The 13,856-nt window shown below is 40.9% G+C and overlaps 1 protein-coding gene across 19 annotated transcripts in view; it reads left to right on the forward strand.

Annotated features, from left to right (window-relative positions):
- The window catches only part of MTERF1 (mitochondrial transcription termination factor 1), a 477,890-nt gene that overhangs the window by 321,860 nt on the left and 142,174 nt on the right, over window positions 1-13,856 (forward strand). For 17 of the 19 annotated variants that reach the window (XR_005201547.1, XR_005201539.1, XR_005201535.1 and 14 more), the window contains one exon: window positions 4,621-4,684. The exons of the other annotated variants lie outside the window; for them this stretch is intronic. The gene's annotated coding sequence lies outside the window, so the exon portion shown is untranslated. The remainder of the gene's footprint in view (window positions 1-4,620; window positions 4,685-13,856) is intronic. 19 annotated transcript variants of the gene reach the window in all.

Raw genomic sequence — 13,856 nt, forward strand, 5'->3', positions numbered from 1 at the left:
GAGTTTTGTCAGTGACTGCTGTTATAGTTAAAAATAAAGTCTTTTAAAAAGGAATGCTGTCTTCACTTAGTTTTTAGACACTGGCTGGAGGCTGGTCAGTTTCTTTCTTTGAGCTGCTGATTAAGTCCATACCCCCAAGGACTTCCCTTATCAGGCTCTCACACTCTGGAACTCTGCACCATCTCTAATCGCCTCAGGGCCAGATACTAGACAACTAAGAACAGCTTCTATGAGCCAGAGAAATTATTCAAATAAGCCAGTTCGCAGGGAGCTCAGGAAACCTAGCTAACCCCACCCAGCTTGCCAAGCACAAACTGCCTGCTACAGCTCAAGCTTGTTGTTACTCTGTCCCCAGGTGCAGTCCCTCTGTGGCCCTGGGTGGCACCGTTTTGTTCTTTTATCTGGAGCTGCATGTAGACAGAAGTTTTGTTATCCATCTATTTGAGAGTGTTGGTGTGTACCTCACCAACTAAAGAAATTTCTTATAAAATTTAGCTGCAACCAGCAAAATTTTTGTTTTTCCCTTCATTGTTATGGAAATTGCAAAGGATTTAGAGGTACTAGTTGGTGGTGAATAGGAGGTGGAATCACGATTTTAATACAGGAGAATTCTTTTTTAAAAAAATTAAGTAACTTAATTTCCCCACCAAGGACTCTAGCAGGTTAATACACCCCATTTATTCACATATTTATTGTGTGTTTACTATTTTTTTTTTGAGATGGAGTTTCGCTCTTGTTGCCCACGCTGGAGTGCAATGGCGCGATCTCAGCTCACTGCAACCTCCGCCTCCTGGGTTCAAGCAATTCTCCTGCCTCAGCCTCCTGAGTAGCTGGGCTTACAGGCGTGCGCCACCATGCCCAGCTAATTTTTTGTATTTTTAGTAGAGATGGGGTTTCTCCATGTTGACCAGGATGGTCTCGATCTCTTGACCTCGTGATCCACCCATGTCAGCTTGCCAAAGTGCTGGGATTACAGGTGTGAGCCACCATGCCCAGTTGTGTGTTTACTATTTACTGTGGCCCTGGAATTATAACATCAGGAGGTATGCAATAAACAGAAAGTGTGTATCCTTCTCTTGAGAAGCCTATAGATTTATGAAGGAGACATGATATGCAATTAAAATGATTACAGAGAAAAAAATCAATCATGTAGTAATGTAATCAAACCATCCCTAAAACCAAAAAAAAAAAAAAAAAAAAAAAAAGAAAAAGAAAGAAAAAAGAAAACAATGCTAAAGAACTACAGAAATAAGTTTGCTTGCAATTTTCAATAACTAACTTAAAATCCCTTTTTTAGACTTTCCTAGTTATTTTGCTGGATAAATGTTTGTGTTACTGCTCTGTCCCTCAGTTCATTCTTCCCAGCTCTGAAAACCTTTCTCTGAGGCACACAGGGCCTGGCTGTTTCCAGCCTTGCTATAAGAAGCTCAGATGTTTTGGAGTCATGTGGATTTTGAGCTGAAGTAGCTAACAAGGTTCTCTCAAGGGATGGATTTGGAGGAATGTGTTGGCAGTTCAGATCAGATGAAGCTATTTATTTTAAAACTTGGGTGCGTTTCAAAAAGGAAAATGGTTTCAGCCCAAATTCATTTGCTATACCAACCCTCCTGGTTGGGGAATTGAATGTTTAGCTAATTTATTTTTGATGAGCAGGCTTCTGTGTGTTTTAAATGATGGCTGACTGGCCTGGAATTTGGACTCCTCTAGAAGGCATTGGGTGTTGCTCTATGGCTTTCAAGGGAACTCATGGTTTTCCTGGAGGAGATGTAGGAAGCTGTAGTTGATGAAGCCTCTGCCCTTTCTGTGGACCTACTCTCCAGTGACTTTCAATCATTCTTCCTAACTAGCAATTCATGCTTTCTTATTAAATATCTACCTTGAGTAAAAGATTGTGGCAGCCTCTGCAAGGAATGCCAAACACGTCAACATAGAGAGGAGGCCAGGACTCTGTACAAGGCAGAATACGCGCATTGCCATAAAAGAGGCATAAAGTGCATGGAGTGAGGAAAGAATCACTTCAAACTGGGTGAATCAGATGGAGCTTTACAGAAAGAGAAGTACTTGAGCTGGGACTTGGAGAACAGGTTTGATTTGGCAGCTAGAGAAGGAAACTGTAAACTGCAGTGGGCCAACTGTCCTCTCCACTTGTTTTGATAAATAAAATTGTGTGGGAACACAGCCAATACATTGATGTATCGTCTACAACTGCTTTCAGACAACAGAGTTGAGTAATTGTGACAGAAGCTGTATGGCCCTCAAAGTACAAAAAAATTTACTATCCAGCTCTTTAGAGAAAAAGCTTGTGACCCCTGTTTAAAGTCAGTTGTTTAAGGGAATGATATATGCCCTTGCTATTTGGACTTGATGTAGGCCAAAATATATGACTTCATTTGGCAGGCATTCTGGAGACAAAGTGACTCTGAGTGCTGGGAGTGTTTGGATGATATGATGGTTCTGAATTTCAGGACAGTGAGTGTGGCAGATGGACTATGGAAGAGAGATGCTACAGGCAGGAAGAAAAAAATTTATAAGTTCATGTTGTCACCTAAGTGAAAAATAATGAATCTGGATTAGAAGCATAGCTGTGATGAAAGAGAGAAGACACAAAAGGTATTGTGAATAAAGCACTGTAAGGGTAGACGAAAGGAAAGAGAGAATTGAGGATGACTCTGGAGTCTTGAGCCCGAATGACTGGGAATGTCAATGACCCTTTCTCTGAACATCCATCCATCTGAGCTGGATGAATTGGGTACTCCTCCCATCCTTCCCCAATTAGGAGAAGGGATAAAGCTGGAGTGGCTCCATCCCTCCAGGGCAGCTAGTGTTGAGAGGAGAGGTGGTCAGAAGCTTTTGTTATAGAGGGAGCAAGACCCAAAGCCTTGCCTATGGAAAAATGTCTTTTACTAGACAGAAAATCAGGCTATGTTATCTCTGAGACAAAAATATGGCATGAGTTGGAGGGGTGTCCTTATAATTTGGGTCACCTTGGAGGCTTGTCAGATGAAAATAAAATGCCCAGTTAAATTTGAATTTCAGATTAACAAAGATTTTTTTGTGAGAATATCCCAAATATTGCATGGGAGATATTTATACTAAAGATTACTTGTGGTTGATCTGGAATTCAAATTTAATGGAATAAATTTCAGATCAACAGTCAATAATTTTTTAGTGTAATATTTCCCAAGTATGGAATATATTTATAATAAAAATTATCTGTTGTTTATCTAAGTTCAAATTTAGGTGGGCTTTTATTTTTCTCTAAATCTGACAACACTACTGTGCTGTGGTAAGCAGCCATAGCTCTCACTTTTGGTCAGACAGAGCACAAATTGGGACACCTGTATTTGCTTTCTCATGTCAGAGTAGAGTTGACATCCCCAGAGTTTCTGGAGCCCACAGCTGAGTGTAGGATAGCTCAGTGAACATCAGGCCTGGGTATGAGGCACTTTTCTGGAGTGTGGACAAAGGATGGACCCAGGGGTGTGATAGGATAAGGTTTTCAGTGATGGTGGTTTGATCATCTAGCTGAGACTTAAAAGAGGGTCTGGATTAAACAGGAAAAGCAAGTTCAAGATGGAGAAAAATTCCTTAGAGGAGCCTCCTTTCAAATACATAATTCTGGAAGGAATTGTTTTGTGACAGAACAAAGCAACAGCTAGGCTAGGTAAAGGTTCCAGCTTCTATCACACTGGCTCCAGTGTACAGATCTGCTTACCTCAGTCCTTTGGAACTTTGATATGTTAGCTCAGTAAATAGGTGAACATTATCTATCCACAGTCATGGAGCTATGTGGTAGTTAATTTTTTGTGTCAAGTTGGGTACACTATGGTATCCAGTAATTTGGTTTAATACCAGTCTAGATATTGCTGTGAAGGTATTTCTTAGAGGTGATTAAAATTAAAGTCAGTAGACTTTAGATATAGCTGATCACTTTCCATAGCATGGGTGGTCCTTATCAAATCAGTTAAATGCCTTAAGAGAAAAGACAGGTTGCTGAAAGGGGAAGGAATTCTGCCTCTCAGCTGCTCTTGAACTCAAGACTGCAACATCAACCCCTGCTGGAATTTTGCAGGCTGCTATCCTGCCCTGCTAGATAGCCTCTTAAACTGTTATTAGTCAATTACTTAAAATCTCTTTCTCTCGCTTTCCCTCTTTCTGTCTCTGTTGTGTTTCTCTAGAGAACCCTGCCTCATACAGGCTGCCACACAGGTAATCCTGGAGTGGCAATGACTTCCATCCCACTTCTCACCAATCTCATCCAGAGCCATTGCTGGTTTCTGGCAGCCATAGATTCCTCTTCCCAACTCCAGGCCTGTGCAACAAAACCGAACTCCCTGGTTACACAAATAGGTCATCAAGATACAGTCTTTAGTCAGAGGAGGGCAGGACCCACCTGGCTTGGGACACACATCCAAGGGCTGTCATATAAGAGAGTGGGTTGCTCCCCATAGCTTGATGGGTAGAGCCTTGGCCTTGCAACTTTGGGGTCTGGGGCTGTGTCCTTTGACCTCAGAGATGCTGTCAACATAGCAGCTCAAAATCACTCTGCACAGTATGTGCTGTAGAGCAGTCTGTGTCTAAGAAGGCTATTTCACCAAATTTCTTTTCCTCTTTCTCCAGCCCCCTCACTGGAGAGATGATGCAAACAAAGACATGCAGGTGGACATGGAAAATCGGGTGGATGGTATGTCTGCCCTTCTCCCAGCTCCCTAGCAACAGCCAGATTATCCTTTTATAAGTCTTATTATGGAAACTCTAGCTTTTCTGTTCAGGTCTCTTCTCTGTTTTTTGTTTCTCAGCATCTTTCTCCCTGCCTGTCTGTGTCTATCTATTTCTCTTTATCCTTTCCTCCCTCCCACCACACCCTATCTCTGTCTCTGTCCCTCTTGCATGTTTCTTTCTCTCTGGTGTGATTTCCCACATTAACCACCATCCATTTCTTTGATTCCTTCTTGGCAATGAGAGCTATAGCACCATTATGCAACAAGCAGTCCTGCTTCCTTGCTACCTTGAAATAATAATGTTTCATAGTGACAAATGGATATGGTTAACAATGAAAGTAAAATGCTCAGCAGGCAGGGGTGTGACTATGTTAGATTTCCCTGCTGGTAAAATGGACAGTGGCCTAAGAATCTCTAAAGAGAGATTTGTATATGGGAATAGTTGGTGATGTTTGCCAGGTGGACTACTCTGCCATTTTATTCTTAATTTAGCTTCTATGAATCTCCAGACTAAGTTCTCAAAGGTGAAACAGTAGTCACTCTTAATTTACTAAGTTTTTCTCTTGTCCTAAGAAACTTAAAATATGTTAGTGGATGTTAAAACCTGGCCTTTCCAGATTTACAACTGTTATTTTTCTTTGATAAAACAAACAAAAAAAAAGACACACAAAAACACTCAATCTGAATTAATGAAGAAACATAATGCTTTTGGTGCCCTGGTGATTGAAGTTTCTACATTGTGTCAGAAAAGCCTCAATTAGAAGAATGGAGTTTTTCTAGCCTTCTCTTCCCTCCTCACCACTAAGAGGAATGCAAGATTAATATTAAGAAATCTCCCACCCAAGTGCTGTCCGCATGTGCATATGTGCATGTCTGTGTTTTGTACGCTGCATGTGTGACTTTCTCCTGGATGCAGATGGCTACTCCAGGAGCAACATATGTGGGCTGTGTATGTTTGAAAGTCAGTCTGGTTGTGCGCATGGAAAGAAGAAAACAAGAGAGTGAGGTGGAAACCACACAAATCTAAATCAAAAGCAACTGTTCTACCATGAGGAAAGCAGGCAAACCTTGCTTTGTGCACACTCCACTCTTTCTTTGCCGCCCAGACTGATCTTTGAAATAAAATAAAGAAGCGTGGCAAACTAACTGAAACATAGGTAGAAATAATATATTTGGGTTTCAGAAAGAAAAAAAAATAACCTGGCATAGCTTAAAAGGCACCCATTTCATAACAACACATGTGCAAAGAATTACAATAATTGCAGTGCACACATCAGGAACAGACAGAGTGAACAATGAATATTAAAAACACATTCCTAGAGCTGGCCCTGTGGCTTGGCACACAGCATGAAGACCTGCAAGGGAGTCAAAGGAAGCCTCTGCTTTTCCAGAGCTGTCAGGGCTTGGCAGGAGCTGAGGTGGGAACCTTTGGTGTGTGAGGAAAGTAGACGGAGGAAGGTGGTGGAGACTATGCCCAGTGGTGTGACTCTTGTTGCCTCCTGGCACAGCCTAGGGTGGCTTCCGGAGGGTTTCAGAGAAGAAGTCAGCCTCAGCCATTTGGGGATCCAGTTCAGAGCTGAAGTGGAGCCAGACTGAGAAGGAGGAGGTATGGGGATAGAAAAACAAACACCAGAGAATAAACAGGCAGAAGGTAGTGCTTGGACTAACAGCCAGCCTGTGTCCTGCATGAAAATCCCAAGTCCTCTCTCTCTCTCTACTTCCAGGCTGCCTACAACATGATCTAGCATGAGAGACTTTACCGGTGCCGAGACTTAGACTGGCGAAGTGTTTACCTTCATGGACTAAATACATTGATTTGCCTTTTTTCTTTTAATATTTGCTGTACAGTGAGGGGATGAATTCCTCTGGTGGTGTTTTCCAGAACCTTCAAAGGCACATTAACCAAACATTAAAGGTACATAATGATCTTTTCAGTGAATCCCTTCCATTGTCAGCAAAGACAAAGGCCCTTCTCTTAAGTACAGCTTTGGCTTTGAATGTTCAGATTTTGCCTCTTGCCATTGGCAGGGAATCAACTCTGGAATCCTTGCATCTTTGGCAATGAGAGAGGTCAGAGGGTGGGAATTTCTAACTGGAGAGTTTGGTTCCCATGCTGAGAATTGAGGTCTGAGGATTCTTAAGCTACAGGCCATAAACGTTCTAAGAGACATGGAGATAGAATTCAGGGAGTGCCATTAAGGTGGATGAAAAAAAGAGAGACATCTTTATTTTTGCTAATCTCTGAAATTTAGCATTCTTTCTATCACAAATGTAGGAAACAAACTGTAGTCATGTTAGTAATACTTATGACTTTGTCACGAGTAAAAATTACAGATATTTTAATGTCATTTTGTTGTTGTTTCAGATGTCTCCAAGTTATTATTTCTATTCCTCATAACTTTGGAATTATAACAATTATTAGATCCGTTATAAAATCTTGTTATTTTATGCATTAATGAAGAGGCAATTATAATAAAATACTTTGATAACTGTATTTTCATGTAATTGGTTTCCCTTGGCATCATATTATGTACTGTATTTTATTCTTGTTAAAAAACATTATTCTGAGAAGGGGTCCACAGAGCACATGGCTGCATTACCAGAAGGTTCCATGGCACACACAGCATTTGCCAGATAGCAAAGAGAATCCAGACTCAAAAACAGTCATGACACACAGGGGATGCCACAGTGGCCCGGCCTCATGTGCGTCTCCACACATGGGGAGAGAAGGAAAAGGCAAACATATGTCTCCAGACACAATACTGAGGATTTAACAAGGAAATTTTACTTACTACTTCTTAGATATGCTCAGCAAATGTTAGCATTCGCCAAGGCGAACATTTGCATTTTCTCTTCAACAGTTTTTGGCAGAGCTCCAAAATTGTTACATGAAAAATAAAATAAAATAAATCCCCCCAGCACCTCCAGTGTCTCCAGATACTGGCCAAGAGTGTTTGCCTTGAATCACAATCAATAAGGTGGAAAAAGACTGATGATGAACTGTTTTGCCAGTTTCTACACCAAGTGGAAGGACAGAACAGCTGTAAAAGGGGTGGGGAGAGAATCAGATAATACAAGATAAGATAGGGTGACATCTCTGAAATCAAGGCATCAGCTAACAGAACTGACACCCACAAATGTCAGAGAGGCGAGTTAGAAAGTTCCTGTATTTCCAATTGTCCTCACAATAGAGGGCGGGAGGAGTTCAAATTTGGAAGCAATGATTCCTTTCATGGATTAGAACCTGAAATCCTGCTGAACTCCCCTTGTACCAATACAGAATCTAACACTGGGAGGGGTGCTGAGAGAAACAGGCTACTCACAACACTTCAAAATATGAATCTCAGTATCTGACTCACAAGGGACCAAAGTTCTGTCCTGGAGAAAATATGGAAAATGGTAGTAACCTTCATGGACAATCTTTTTCAACCTGAAATATTGAATGTTATACTAGGGTTCTTGCTATATAAGTAAGTCAAGAGAAAGAGAGAGAAATGTTTGGAAGGATCTAGATTCATTATGTACCAGACACTATATTAGTTTTTTGGGTCTTTTTTTTGGTATGTTTATCTACCTTGTTCATCCCTTTCAGCACTTATAAGAGGTATTATCAGCCCAAGTCTTTCGGATGAGGGCACACTGAAGTTTAGATAATGAAATAGCTTGATTGAGGTCACAGAACTAGTCAGTGGGATTTAAACCTAGGTTTGTCTGATCCCCCAAACCGCTATTCAGTTATTTCAAATGGTTCCAATTATAAAAATCTCTGTGACTAAATCATTAAAATCCAAGAAGTCATTATATAGTTGAAGGATTAAATTTCAAGTTAGGAACATAAATGACAATGTGGTAACAAGTTACATGTTGTCAAGAGAAACTTTATAATAGCAAACAAAATTGTTTCTCATCTGCAGAAGCCAAATGGGCTTGTCCATCTATTTTAATCCTCAACTTAAATAAATATAAAAGCAGGCACCTGGAACTGAAGAGCTCCTTGATGATCTACTCATTTTCCCACATAGTAGTGCCCTGGATCTATTGTCAGATTGTGAAACTGCCGTCACCATTCCTTGTCAATAGGAAACAGGAAAATCCAGCTGGTGTATAAGATTCTGACCAGATTTTGTTGAGTTCAAAGTGTGTCTTTGCACGAATTACCATCTCTTACCAACTGTATCTGCAGGGCACCCAAGGTTAGAGTTAAGGTCAGGAAAACAGCTATTAAAAATTAGGAAAAGGTAACAAAAGAAAATCTCAAAGACATGCCAGGATATTCATCAAGGAAACACTGCTCTTCACCATCCATATGGCTTCTCCCATTTCAAGGAAAGCCGTGATGAGAGAGTGGACATATTTAAGGTCCTCCTTAAAATAATTTTGCTCCATCACATCATGGCAAAATATTGTAGTCTACAAGCTACATGCATGAGGTGCTACTTTTGGATGACCTTTAAGGCCTTGTCCAGGCTTCACTTTCTATGATTTTTAGGAGGTTAACAATTGTTAAGAAAGAAAAACCTCTAAAGGTGTTTTCATAATGTCTTGTGGCTGTTAGAACGGAAAAGGTTTTTGATTGAAGTTCAGTTATGCAAGACTACAGCTCTTTCATGCTGCAAGTTACAGGACAAGTTATAGGATTTCAAAGACTTGGTAAATAACCTACGATCAGAAAATTCAATTTGTTCATGAGGTGGAGAAAGGCATCCTGCTATTAAGTAGTCAGATGGAAAACATGCAAACCACAGTTTGTGGAAGAGAAAAGAACATTAAAAGCCCTTGCCCAGAAGCACAGGCAAGTGCAGGAAACACATTCAGCAAAGTCAACGTGTTCATTGTAAATGTGGGAAGCAGGAGCCTCAACACCAATTGAAATTCCAAACTGTAATAACCTGAGACATCACACCTAGGTCAATCCTCCAGTGGGGAACACTGAGGAGTCTATGAGATTCACTCATGCAGAACTGGGTTTGAAACAGAAGATCCCTGTCAAGTAAAAATGCTTTCTGGGTCAGGCACAGCCAGTGACAAGCAAATCAATTAGGTAGTGATAATACCAGCAATAAGCAAAGATGGCAAAAGGCACAATTAGACAGGGCCACCTCTCTGTTAGGCAAAAAGATGAGCTCTCCTCTGGACATAGAAGAAAAACTTATCGTAAAACGCACACTCATTATTGCTGCAGAATATCTTGGAAAATTGTTTGGAATGGATTGGCAAAAAGTATATTTACATTAAGAATCACCTCCCTGTCCCAAAATGGATTATTACCTACTGCAAAATCTGGCTGCTCTTTATTGCCTTATTTTTCTGGTATGCTTTCTTTTCCACATCAAAGAAAACTGTGGTGTGTAAAATCAGATTCTATAACATTTGTATTTTTTGGCATCCGTTGTAATATTGGGGTAGTATAATCAAGGCCACTGCTAACCTCTTTGCTACTCTTGTGCAAATTTGAAAAAGAGCTTTCTTTTCTCCAAGTGGATAACGGGCCAATGCCAGGGCGAACAGTTTGGTAAACAGAATATGGGCTGGATTTTAGTCCCACTCTTACCCTCAGCTGGATGTACAGTTCCAGGGGCAATATTCTCTCCATCACTAGATAATGGGTCCTGCTAGGTTCCATTATATATCAGTGAGGGTAGCAGATGCTGTTGGATATGGCCTGGTCATATCCCTTCAGCCATTCCAGACGTTACCTGAAGCTGCAGAATTCAGCTTTCTGTATATATCATGAACTCTTACCTCAAGCTCCTATCTCTCTCTGCCTGGGGCTTTTCCTGGCTTCAGGAGCATGCTGGACAAGGCAGAGGTATTAATGTTCATAAGTAGTCCTCAACCAGAGTGGTGGAGTGAAGTTGGACAAATCCTCTGGCCTCCTTGCCCCTAGAGGAGTCAATTGTGAGGTGTGTTTGCACAGCATCCTATAGGGCCCTCAGCATTCACACATCCTTTGTTGATTTCCTTCCCTTCCTTATTTCACCCTCTGTTATGAATAGAATATTTGTATCCCCTCAAATTTATGTGTTGAAATTTTAACCCCCAATGGGATGGTATTAGGAGGTGGGCCTTTGGAAAGCAATTAGGTCATGAAGACAGAGCCCTGATAAATGAGATTAGTGTCCTTATAAAAAGGGACCTCAGAGGGTTCGCTTGCACTTTTTTTTTCTTTTTTACCATGTGAGAAGTCACCAGTCTACAACCTGGAGGGGCACCCGCACCAGAACATGACCATGCTGACACCCTGATCTCAGACTTCTAGCCTTCAGAACTGTGAGAAATAAAGCTCTGTTGTTTATAAGCCACCCAGTGTGTGGTATTTTGTTATAGCAGAATGAACTAACAAAGACACTTCCCCATTCCTTCCTTATGCCTCCTAGGACCAACTTCCAAATCCTGGCATTCTATTCCTTGTCTTAGAGTCTGCCTTTGAGGAACCCAAATTAAGACACTGGACTTCCTTACTATGATTCTAACTCTTGGCTTGATATACCACCCACACCCCCAAGATTTAAAGCATTAAACAGAATTTTCAGCACATAAAATTCTTCATGAATGGGGTACTATTTCACTAGTCACTTAACATTAACAAAGGGAAAAAAATCACGCCTTAAGAAGAGAAGAAGCAAAATGGTCACCCAGAGAATTTACAATGAGAAAAGTTTTCTATAACAGTCTTAAAGAAAATGTACTTAAAGGCAAAGCAGACCATATGTCCTGGTAGTCGGCAGGGTAGGGGGAGAGAGGAGAAAATGGAATGACTGTGCTTAGTAACATCTACGCAATAGAGAATGGCTTTCAGGTTTAGTGTGAGATTAGGTTGCGAAGTTAGGAGGACTGAGTGAGTGAAAGAGTAAGGGCTCAGTGCTTTGAACATCACTGCAGAAGCTTGTTGGAGGCTGGCAAAAAAGAGAAACAAATGGGTGTAGGGAAAGACATAGTGTGGAGCAGGTACTTTTTATCTGTCCATCCAGTTTTAAAGTTCACCCCCACATCTGGGGATCCCATTCAAACATTATGGAACCCTTTATTGATACATGCTGAGCACAGTGCTAGGCACTGCTTCATGAGAGAGAGAACTGAACACAAATCCTGTCCTTGTGAAACTTGCAATCTATTAGAAGATCTAAGATATGCGAAGACTTTTGGCACAGGCCAAAATAAATGCCCATAAAACTACTGCCTATTAGACTCTAAGCATCTTAAGGGCAGAGCTGTGTTTTCTATATCTTTACATGGCATGCCTTGAATATAGTGGACGCTCGTAGATGAGTGGTGTTTGAATAACCCAAGGAAGAATCTCATCATTTAACACAAAGCTTCACAGAAAAGCAGAGAAGGCAGAAATCCATTGTAACTGGGGAAATAAGGGAAGACTTCCTGGAAGAGGTGGCTTTGGAGCTGACTGACAGTCACAAGGTAAAATACATCCAAGTGAAATGGGCTCTGTGAAACTCTGCTTTGCTTGTCAACAGAGATCTGAGATCAGGTTTGGAGATATGTCCTTTCTTCCACTATTCCTTGGAATCTCATGGATATAAATACAACTCTTAGTTCTTAATATTTTAAAAGTGATTTATTCTGAAAACATCCCAAGTCTTGAGCCTTTTTTTCTCTTGACATCAATGAAAGGGTTTTATTTCACTGCTTTCACTGCAGCTAAGGGACTATTGTTACTTTATTCTTCATTGTTGCTCAGAGATATACTTAGAAACACAGCATACATTTGAAGATGGGAAACAAAAAGATGGAAAAAATGTACCCTGTTTAGGAAAGCCAAGCCTCCCCAAGAGGAAACAAAAGGCTGCCAAGTAGATTTGTGTTTTAACTTGTGATCCTTCTTGCTCCCAGCTTGTAGCTACCTAACTCTCCTTCACACCCGATCTCCCTTTTCCTCTGCCAGGAATCACAGCAATGCCCTCAGTGGGTGTTCCATGTATGTCAGGAGAACAGCAAGTACGTGAAGGAGCTTTGCTTAGGGAAACCCTCTAACAGGCAGAGCTCTCCTGTTGACCCAGCAAGGTCAGCACCTGCCAGATAGACTACTTTTTGTTGATTTGTGAACCATATGAAATTGCCATTTGTGTGAGTCAACAAATGATCAAAACTAATAGAACAACTAGCCCATCACCTAGGAAAAAAACAAAAAACAAAAAGTAAACCTTGAAGGGTTTTTTAATTTGCCAATCTCCATTTTGCTATTGAAATCTATTCACATAGCAGCTATGCTGCATGAAAATTCTTAGCAAGTCTAATGAGGTCATCACAGGAAGAGTGGATTTGAAATTCAGTCCTTGAGCAGAGATGGGTAAGGAACATCAGAGACTGTGCCTACTCTTAGATCGATCCCATGTTCACACCTCTCTAAACCCCTCCCTGTGGTGCTGCCTGAAAGAAAGCTGATCCAAGTTTCTGTCCTTCTGGAATCAGACAACTGCTCTGTTCCCTGATTTCTTACCTCTAGCCATGGAAAAATCAGTTTTATTCTGGTATCTTCCTAGGCTTCTCCAAAGCTATTCTGCTTCTGCCTATAAACTTCCTTCTCTTCTTTCTACTTCTCCAGTGAACTCACTGTGTTCTAAAAGTTTAGGCTTTTGGAAAGCAAAGCCAGAAAGCCTTGGAGACTTTCTACTTTCTGATTATAAAATAAACTTCCCCTGGGGCAAAGCAAATGGGGCAGCAGGTAGTGGGGAAAAAAAGTGAAGGAAGAAAGTAATTAGTATCACAAAATATTTAGCCCCAAGCAGAATATATGGTAGAGTGGTAGAGATTAGAAATGTACAACAACATCATCTCCTTAATAATTTTCCTCAGGTCAGATTTTAATTGTCTTGAAGCCTGAGAGACTTTAAGACCTAAAGAAGAGCTTCTTGTACTCATTTGCCTCCAGCCTTCGTCCTCTGGGACAGTGAACTAGCACAGTCCACACCTCACGAAGGACTAAGGCTGATGTGGGTTTGTGAGATGGATTGGGCTGGTTCCCGCCTTGTTTGAACTGGTACATTACAAATAATCTGGATAAGAGCTCAGGAATCACTTCCAGACATTAGGATCACAGCAGGACAGGCTAAAGAAACTTCTCCAAACCCTAAGGTTACAGTTCCCTCCTTGCATGTTGTTTTATCTTTTTTTTTTTTT

Source organism: Cebus imitator, unplaced genomic scaffold (assembly GCF_001604975.1).
Source record: "Cebus imitator isolate Cc_AM_T3 unplaced genomic scaffold, Cebus_imitator-1.0 Scaffold98, whole genome shotgun sequence".
Classification (NCBI taxonomy): Eukaryota; Metazoa; Chordata; class Mammalia; order Primates; family Cebidae; genus Cebus; species Cebus imitator.